Genomic DNA, 10,676 nt, shown 5'->3' with positions numbered 1-10,676 from the left:
CACAGCTTTTCATCCTTAGATAGATAGTCAAGAGGAATGTACCATTCAGACCCTTGAAGATATGTTAAGAGCCTGTGTTATTGACTTCAAAGGAAGTTAGGATGATTACCTACTATTGATTGAGTTCTCCTCTACAATAGTTACCATTCGAGCATCTCCATGGCACCTTTTGAAGCTCTTTATGGTAAAAGATGTAGGTCTCTGGTTGGATTGTTTGAGTTTGGTGAGTCCTCACTCCTTGGTCTTGATATTATATATGAGACTATAAGAAAGTTTGAGTCATAAGAGAAAGATTGAAGACAACCGATAGTCGGCAAGTGTCTTATGCCGACAATAGAACAACAGATCTTGAGTTTGAAATAAGTGATGATGTCTATTTACAGATTTCACCCATGAAGGGGGTGATGATATTTGGTAAAAAGGGGAAGTTAAGTCCCCGATATGTTGGTCCGTATGAGGTTATACAACGGGTCGTAAAAGTTGCCTATGAACTAAAACTGCCAAGTGAACTAGCTTCGGTTCTTTCACTGTTCCATGTTTCCATGCTCAAGAAATGCATAGGCGACCCTGTGTTTATTCTACCTATTAAAGGCTTAGGGGTGGATGAGAACCTCTCTTATGAAGAGGTTCCGGCTGATATCCTAGATCGCCAAGTTAAGAAGTTGAGAAACAAAGAGGTTGCCTCCGTAAAAGTCCTATGGAGGAACCATCTTGTTGTGGGTGAAACATGGGAGAAAGAAGCCAACAAGAAGTCCCTCTACCCTCATCTTTTTACTCCTTGAGGTTAGACATTCCTGTTAATAAAGAAGATAATGAATAATATGAAATTGGTTTGTTTCTCTAAATAGGTGCATGTTTTGGTAAAAGTTGTACCAACTTGTGTTTTAAGAGAATACCTTCATACTCTATTCTTGCATTTATGTGAAATTTGTAGGCATGTTGTCTTCTTGAGATTTTTATGTGTTATTGTTGTCTTGAGAATCATGATAGCATGGTAACTCTTTGATGTATTTTGAGATCATGTTGATTTTGAGAAGGTAGTTCCTCATTATGTGTTATGAAATGTTAAGCTCTTATATGTTGTGCATCATGAATTGAGTTGCTATGTGTAATGTTGTGGTCTATGTTGAAAAGAGTTGTTAAAAACCCCTATGATCTATGAATTATTTATGATTATATGTTTTTTATTGTTTGAGCTGCTAGTATTGAGTCTATCCTTACCCTCCAAAAGATTTTAGTATCATTCGGGGACGAATGTTCCTAAGGGTGGATAATATAACACTCCGGAATTCCATGACGTAGACTAGAGAATCACTTGTTAAATAATGATTTAAATGATGTTTCCAGACTAATACTTAAGTATTAAACTCACTTAGAAAAGGTTAGAGCCAAAATAACAAAGCAAGACCTTGACGTTCGGAAACTAGCTAATTTGAACTGGTAGACGTCCCTATGTTTGGTGAAGGATTGGGAGTGGAAAATGAAGTGCAAAACATGTAAAAAGACTTTGAATAGGTAAAATATAGTAAAAAGGGTCCAAACGTCCATAAGACTACTAGCTAGTGGATCCACGTAGAATGCTATGTTCATGTTTTGGTCCTACCTGGGCAAGTAGACCACCTTTTTCCGATGTGGGCTTTCATGACACCGGATTTCATGTTTAGATCACATGGTCTAATGTTGGTTAAGGAGATCTTTTCCTCAAGTAAAATGAAAGAAAAGTAAATGGACCCTGATTCACCCACTTTAAACCACCCAATTGGAGATCTTCATCTTCTCCCCTAAAGAGCTTCATATGGAGCCATTTAGATGCTCGAATAGTAACTGTTATTGTAAAAGAACTCAATGAGAGGTAGGTGATCATCCCAGTTCCCTTTAAAGTCAATCACAAAATCTCTCAACATGTCTTCTAAAGTTTGGATAGTACCCTCTGTTGTCCATCTGTTTGAGGATGAAAATTTGTGCTTGAATTCACCTTTGAACCTTAACTATTGTGGAAAGATTTCCAGAACTTTGCAGTAAATTGTGCAACTCTCTCTGAATTAATGGAAATTGGAACTTCAACGAGTCTTTCCACTTCTTGAAGGTACAATTTAGTATAATCCTCGGCCGAATAAGTAGTTTTTACCAACAAAAAGTGGGCTGATTTCGTCATTCTATCGACAATTACCCAAATGGAATCATGCTGCCCCCGAGATTTTGGCAAGCTTGTGATGAAGTCCATATTAATCATCTCCCGCTTCCATTTTGGAAGTTCTATAATCTTATCCAAACCTACCGTCCTTTGGTATTCTACTTTCATTTGCTGGTAATTCGGGCACTTGGCAACAAACTCAACAATATCCTTCTTCATGCCTTCCTACCAATATACCTCTCTCAAATCGCGGTACATCTTGGTGAAACCCGGATGAATGGAATATCTAGAGCTATGAGCTTACTCCATGCTCCTCTCTTGGAGTCCATCCACCCTAGGTACACTCAACCTACCTTGATGCTTTAGTACACCATCTATCCCCTGTTCAAAAGCTAATACTCTTTGGTTATGAACATTTGTCTTCAAGTCAAGCAAAATGGGATCTTGGTCTTGTTTCTCTTTGACCTTTGACACTACTGATAACTCAGCCTCATTGGTCACCATTATTCCTCCTTCTAAGGAATCCATAAGTCTAACTCCCAGGCATGCAAGTATGTTCACCTCTTTATCTAACTCTCTTTTTTTTTCCAACATGGGTGGTACTTCCATGGATAACATGCTTAGAGCATCAACAACCACATTATCCTTACCTGGGTGGTAAATAATATTCATGTCAAAATCCTTGAGTATACTAGCTCCTTCTGAGTGAACATATATTGGAGGTTCTTTTGATCAGTGAATATGTCAACATGAACACCATACAAGTAGTGAAATCATATGTTTTAAGCAAAAACTATTGCAAACAAGTTAAGTCGTGAGTCGGATAATTTTTCTCATGAACCTTCAACTGTCTGGAGGCATAAACTATAACCTTTCCATTATGCATCAATACACAGCCCAAACAAACACTTGATGTATCACAATGCACCACAAAACCTTGAGTACCCTCTGGTAAGGTAAAAACCGCGGCAGTAGTCAATCTTTTTTCAACTCGTGAAAGCTTTTCTAACACGCTTCAGACCATTGAAACTTGACTGTTTTCTGAGTCAGCTAGGTCAAAGGAGACGAGATAGATGAAAACCCTTCAACAAAACTCCTATAATAGCCATCCAAATCTAAGAAACTTCTTATATCAGTTGGAGACGTAGGTCTAGGCCAACTCTGAACTGCTTCTATCTTTTGGGTATCAACTCTAATCCCATCATCAGAAACAATGTGGCCCAAAATGCCAGAGACTTAAGCCAAAAATCACACTTGGAAAACTTGGCATATAGCTTCTTATCTTTCGAAGTCTGCAAAACAATCCTAAGGTGACTAGCATGATCTTCTTCTTCATTCCTCGAATATATCAGTATGTTATAAATAAAGACAATAAAAACAGATCTAGATAAGGTTTGAAAACTCTTTTCATAAGATCCATGAATATACAAGCGCATTTATCAAACCAAAGGACATAACCAAAAACTCATAATGCCCTAAAAGCTATCTTTGGGATGTCACGTTCCCTAAATTTCAATTGATGGTATCCTAATCTGAGATCGATTTTCGAGAAGCAGTAAGTACCCTAAAGCTGGTCAAAAAGATCATCTATCCTTGGAAGAGGATACTTATTCTTGATGGTCAACTTATTAAATTGGCGGTAGTCTATACACATCCTAAGGGAACCGTCCTTCTTCCTCACAAATAAGACTGGAGCGCCCAAGGTGAGACATTTGGTCAAATAAAACCTTTATCTAACAAGTCTTTCAGCTGCTCTTTCAACTCTTTTAACTCTACTGGTGCCATTCTACATGGAAGAACAAAGATAGGACGAGTGTCCGGAATGATATCTATGCCGAATTATATCTCTCTCTAAGGAGGGACTCTGGGTACATCATCAAGAAAAAATTCAAGGAACTCTTTTACTGTAGGAACTGATTGAAGGAAGGTACCTCAGCACTTGAGTCATTAACTCAGACTAAGTGATAGATACACCCCTTTGAAACTAACTTTCTCGCCTTAAGATATGAAATGAAATGACCCTTAGGCATTGTTGAAATACTACTCCACTCTATGACTGGCTCACTAGAAATTTGAAACTTGACAACTCGAATTCTACAATCTATTGATGCATAACAGGCATGAAGCCAGTCCATACCTAGACTGACATCAAAATCTACCACGTCTAATTCTACTATACCATCCATGGTGTTCTCGTGATTGATAGAAATAAGAAAATCACGATAGACTCTTTCCGCTAGAATATACTCTCCAACAGGAGTAGATACACCAAAAGGTTCACAAAGTTTCTCACGAAGAATTTCAAACTGTTTTGCAACATAAAGAGTTACAAAAGATAGACTTTCTTCTGGGTCTAACAAAACATAAAAATTTAAAGTAAAGACTTTGATCATACCTGTGACACCATCTAAAGAGTTCTCTTGCTCTTGGAGGCTAGTGATTGCATAGAGGCGGTTTGCCCCTCCACCAGTACCAGAAGTGACTCCTCTAGGTGCAGCCTTTTCTTGTAGATAAACTGATAAAGATTGGACTCTGTTGCCCGGCTTTCCACCTCTCTTCTTAGTCTTAAGACACTCTTTCATGTATTTACCCTCTTGACCACACTTGAAACAACCCGACTGGCCATCACGACACTTACCGGCGTAGTTAATACCACACCTACCACATGTAGAATCCCAAATACCTCCTTGTGCCGCACTACCTTGGGACTTGGCTGGTCTAGCCTTACATTCTAGCCATTATACTCGCCTATGTTTCGGGGCACAGGTGCACTAGCAGATGATGGTGCATGCCCCTTTTGTTTCTTAAATTGTTGTCGACTTGGACCACCTTTATCTTGACCAGATTCATTCCCAGTCTTAGCTTTCCTGTTGTTCTACTCCTCTCTGTCCCTCAAATTTTCTTCTTCAACTTGTTGTATATAGACCATTAACTTTAAAATGTTCATGTACCCAATCAACATTGCAGCCCTACCTTCTTTTCTTGAAGCACGACCCAAGCCAGCAACAAACAAGCTCATTCTTCTCCTCATATCTTTAATCATCTTCGAAGGATAGTGAGACTGTTGGGTGAACTTTACCCCATACTCACGAACGCTCAAGGAGTCTTGTTTCAAGGTAAGAAACTCTCGTACCTTTGTTTCCTTCAGTTCTCTGGGAAAGAAACGCCCCAAAAAGGCTTCTTCAAAGCAAGCCTAACTTGGATGTGGTGCATCCTCATCTCTGTTCTCCTTCCACTTATCAAACCAAGTTATAGCCACATTCTTCAGTTGATATGCGGCTAGTTCAACTCTCTCATCATCTACCACATGCATCACATAAAAGGACTTCTTCAATTCTTCCACAAAATTTTCTGGATCCTCAGTAGTGCTCGAACCGATGAAGTTGGAAGGATTCATTCTCAGGAACTCACGAATCCTTGAGGTGTCAGCGTCTTCTTGTCGAGCTCTTTTCTGTTTCCCTACTTGGTTGGTCACCGCTTTGCTTAACATCCGAGTAGCCTCACGAAATTCAGTGTTGGTGACTTCTCCTTAAGGTTACATATTAGGTGCATTAGGTACCTCTAACTCTTCGACATTCCTTCTGGATGGAAGACCTCGTGCTTCTCTTTATGGAGGCATGATTATCTGAAACACGCGTAAGCACGAATTAGAGGGAAACCTTTTAGATATATACTCTAATGCACGAAAAAAGGAATATGAAAGAAGTGAGGGATTCCAAAATATTGTAGCCTTTTAATCATAGATGTGACGCATTTCACACCGATGACTAAGACTCTAAAGACACGGCTTCATAGACTCCCTCGGACTCTTAAAACCTTGCTCAGATAACAAGTTTATTATGCCCCGAGCCTACACCCTTGACGTGGCGGGCACCCAATGACCATTTTTGATCTTGAGCGAACCGTTGGCCTGACATACTTAACTCAGTGAAAGACTTAACCTATCTCAAATATGAAATAAGAACATTCTTAAAAGAAATACTTAAAACATAATAGTCTGGCAAAAATGACACTCAAATTCTCATAGCAAAACGTTTGCAATTCAAGGAAGAAACTCATACTGATTACCTGATTTTCCATGAAGCCTCTACCGTACTAAGATGGATGTTGGGAGAGACCCCACAACATCCTATAAATTAAATGCTAGAAAACAAACAAAAGTGTCCTCCAAAATGCTAGGAGGCTCATCACTGACTCTGAATTCTCAACTGGATCAATGAGGCATTGGGTGTTGATCCTGGTTACCTCCGTCTGCATCATAAGGCAATGCAAACCAACTAGAATAAGTACATTGAATGTATGAGTATGCGAGTAAAAATGCTAAATAACAACTTAAAGCTTGGAAGGATTAAGATGAACGTACCTTGGCTCTTCTCAACTCATGAAATACGAACTCAATATAAAGCACTATGGACACATGTAATATATATAATAAAACTTGTAAAACAGTGTTAACAACTTAGTTCGTTAAAGATAATGCAATAACAAACTCAAATTTTCTTATAATGAAAGTAAGATAATTTCTGTGGGAGATTCTCTAACCGACAACAATCACCATGAGCCTAAGAGATGGTACAACGTCTTACCTCATGTTGCAAGAGGACCTCTCTATACCTTGTAGTCAGTATAAAACCTGAACTGATAAGTGGATCCACTAGTCTATTCTAAAAAACACTAAGGAGTCATTTAAAAAGTAAAATCCTTTGTCTGTCCATGTTGGATACATGGTTTATGGACAGTTGAGTTGTTATGAACTCGCGTCCCCATATCGGTGCTCAATACTACTCCCAAAATACTTAGCTCATTTTTTTAAAAAAATGACTTATTCTCTGGTTTGAGGTAGTTGCTCAAAATTATCTTTAAAAGTTCTCTTGGAAATGATAGTTCCGTTCTTCTAAAACAAACCAAAGGCTCTGTGGAAGTCTAGCTTCCTTTATTTTCTCAAAATGTAAAAACATTTGTAATTCTTAAAGACTTCTTAGTTACCTTATAGATTTTTGAGAATTTCAATAACTCTTTACTCTTTGCTTTACTTGAAACTTAACTCTGAAGAAATACTTAGTTCCATTATAACTCCTAAGATTTAACTCAATTCATTACTCTTTTCTCAACTTATAGCTTGAGCCTAAAAAAAAAGTTAAAATATTTGTTCAAGACACTTGAAAACTTTAAGAACTTACTTTGACTTGCTCCTTAAGTTTTAAACTTCACTCTTAACTTCTTTGACTTGGATCTTAACTTCCCTTGAATTGGATTATGGATTCAAGGATCATGATCTCATGTTTATAGATGTTTCATGATATTTAGATGTACCTTAGAGTGTTGGAATCAACTAAGAAGCATAGGTACATCACTTAGAAACTAGTATGAAAATATGGGGGGAAATGGGGTCTCCAGGTGACCTTGGCGCTCTGCTTGGCGTGGGGCCCCAGGACCTATCAGAAAGGATTTCAATTCTTCTTCTCCGATTTTCATCTTTTAACCTTATAAACTCCTATGGATCTTTCCCCAAACACTTAGGATCACAAATATTCTCGATACGCAATCGATTAGACACGTAAAACATTTCGAAAACACAAATAAAAACTAAAGGTGTACTCCAACTCAAACAACAAGATTCAACAATTGTTCATCAAGAACTTCGATGTTCATCATTAAATCTACTCTAAATGCGTTGCAATAAACATGCTGGTGTATGGGTGAAAGAACCCAACGCAGTAATATCTCACATACCTTATAGTGATCACCCGCAACGAATTCCACTCGAAGATCTTAGCGTTCTTGATGAGTTCTTAGCCTTTTCTCCTTTCTCCTCCCTAAGCGTATTTCAATTTTCTAAAACTGATCTAAGGCTTAGTTTTACCCCTAAAACCCTTAAAATAAATTAGTAAATAGTAGGGTGAAAAGACTAATTTACCCTTATAAAATCCGGATTGGACTTTCCTCAATCCAACAGCCCAACTTCCGATAGGCATATCTCCCTCATACGAAGTTAAACATGCACAAACTTGGTGGCGATGGAATGATATATTCAAGGGCTTTCCATCCACATCAATAAATTTCCCTAACTTATCCTGAGTTAGAAGTTATTACCATTTGAAAATGACAAAAAACTTACTTTAATAGTAAGGAAATTATCCAGATTTGTTTTCCTTTATTTCTAAAAATAACTATTTTTGGTTTCTTGTCTTATTCCTAACTATTTAGAGTTTATGAGATGTTACAGTGACAATCAAGCAGCTCTTCATATCGCATTAAATCTAGTGTTTCATGAAAGGACTAAGCACATTGAGATTGACTATCACTTTTGTTAGAGAAAAGATGCTCTCTGGAGATATTATTACGAAATTTGTGAAGTCAAATGATTGACTTGCAGACATCTTCCCAAGTCCCTCACAAGTCCTCGTATAAATTACATTTGCAACAAGCTAGGTACATATAATTTGTATTCACCTGCTTGAGGGGGAGTGTTATAATAGAAATATGTATATATATTCCTACTTAGAATAGGAAGAAGAATAGGAATAAGAATCCCAGTTAGAAAAGGATTTCAATGTATCTCTATAAAAAGGGTCCCAATGTAACAATTTAGATACAAAATTCAATAATATTTTTTCATATATTTCACATATCTTTTATGTGTTAGAGGAGTGAGTCTGTTTTCGTAGAACTCATCTCTTTTATTCAGTTTTCACCTATGTAGTTCATACTCTTTTAAAAATGTCAATGAATGCATGTAAAATTCACCAAAAATAGTGTATATTTGGAGAATCCGACAAAGATGCAACATTGAAAGCAAAAAGTCTGTGCAAGTTGAATTTCACAGAAGTGTCGTTTTCTTTGAAAAGAACTTATGTAGATCTCCGTTGAATGTTTGATTAGTCATTTACGAGGGTATTTTCTATGTATTTTAATAATACTTTTAAGAAATTATATCTAGTGGGTATATGTGATCAAGAAAGTATGTAGTACTATAACAATGATCACAGTTTTATACGGAAGAAAGTGACCTTGAGTTTAATTAGGATCTTATATATAGTAAACATGATTGTCGTATGAGTCAAGATTTTTTGAAAGCAATACGAGAATTACCCTCTTGACCTTAGAAATACTTTGTTGAATATGCAAAGATATATTTTGATTTGATAAACTCACGGGCTTCAAAGATGGTAAATTATCATTAAGCAGTTTGACAACTTCAGGCAGTCAAGAGTATTTATTGCTCCCTTGATTCTTTAATTTGGTAATGAAGTGGAACTAATTGATCTATCAATAATCAATTCATGTGAATAAGATAGTAAATAATATGATCTTTAATGGATTGTCATTGTATTACTTCACAGTTGCAGATACAATTTGACTATACTTGTCTATGCAATGTCAGAATTTTGAAATATCTCTCTTTGTCATTCTAGCCATTGTTTCATATTGAGATTACAAAGTCTTTTAAGATCTATTTGAAAGGCTCATTTGTTCATCATTATGTTTCTTTGAATTGAATTAGAATCAACAATGTGTAATTATCCGTAGATTGGTTACCATAAAAAGATCGGAGCAAGATCTTCCCATTGAATTTTTTAATATGTTATGTTAATATTTTAAGAGTTTAGTCGATCTTGTAAGTCACTGTTTAATTTAAAATATGAATTTTTTTTGTTTGTTTAATAATTTTGCATGTTGTTGATCAATTTGATAGAAAGATTCGAGGAATGTGAAGAAATCATGGTATTTGAGATTAATATGAGATGTCTTTTCAAACAACACATGGTGATGAAGTTGGTCAGCGAATGAAACTTTGTTTCTTGTTTTTCCCATTGACAAAAATCTATGTTGTGAACAATTTTATTACAAGAAAAACTGCATAATAGTTGTATGTCATCCATTTTTCATGGTGTTATCATGTATTTCTGTAATCTAAGAAGAAAATTGAACTACTTTAATTTCATTGTATTTTCTATTAAAAACATGTGAAAAGTAAGATGATTTGCACCGATATCTCAAGACAGACCAATTCTTAAATTACTCATGTCTTCAAGGATTAGCTAAGCAATTCTTTTAGTCCTTTTTGACATTTTATATTTGATATGTGGAATGCCTATATTACTTGAGAAGGCATTTTTCAATATAATGACACTAAACTATACTTATTAGACATATGAGTACATGTTATATGTTAAGTAAATGTGTGTATTTGTATTGCTTATCTTCATGTAAATATGCATTTTTGAAATCTTTCTACCCTATAATTCTCTTAATACATAACTCAAGTTTAATTTGATGTTGTTACCTTGTTGCTTCACATATACATCGACTACCACTTGGTTGAAAAAATATATCACACCTACTAATTTCAATCATATAAGAACATATATATGTTTATGCAGTTTCTGACTTATATTCCTTTTCTATTTTTCGTTCTTTTTCTTTATCATCATTTTCATCACCAAAATTTGTAAACGTAAAATGTTGGGCTCGTGCTTAGAACCCATATATATATATATATATATATATATATATATATATATATACACACACACATACA

Source organism: Solanum pennellii, chromosome 7, assembly GCF_001406875.1.
Source record: "Solanum pennellii chromosome 7, SPENNV200".
Classification (NCBI taxonomy): Eukaryota; Viridiplantae; Streptophyta; class Magnoliopsida; order Solanales; family Solanaceae; genus Solanum; species Solanum pennellii.
This window is presented reverse-complemented; position numbering follows the sequence as displayed.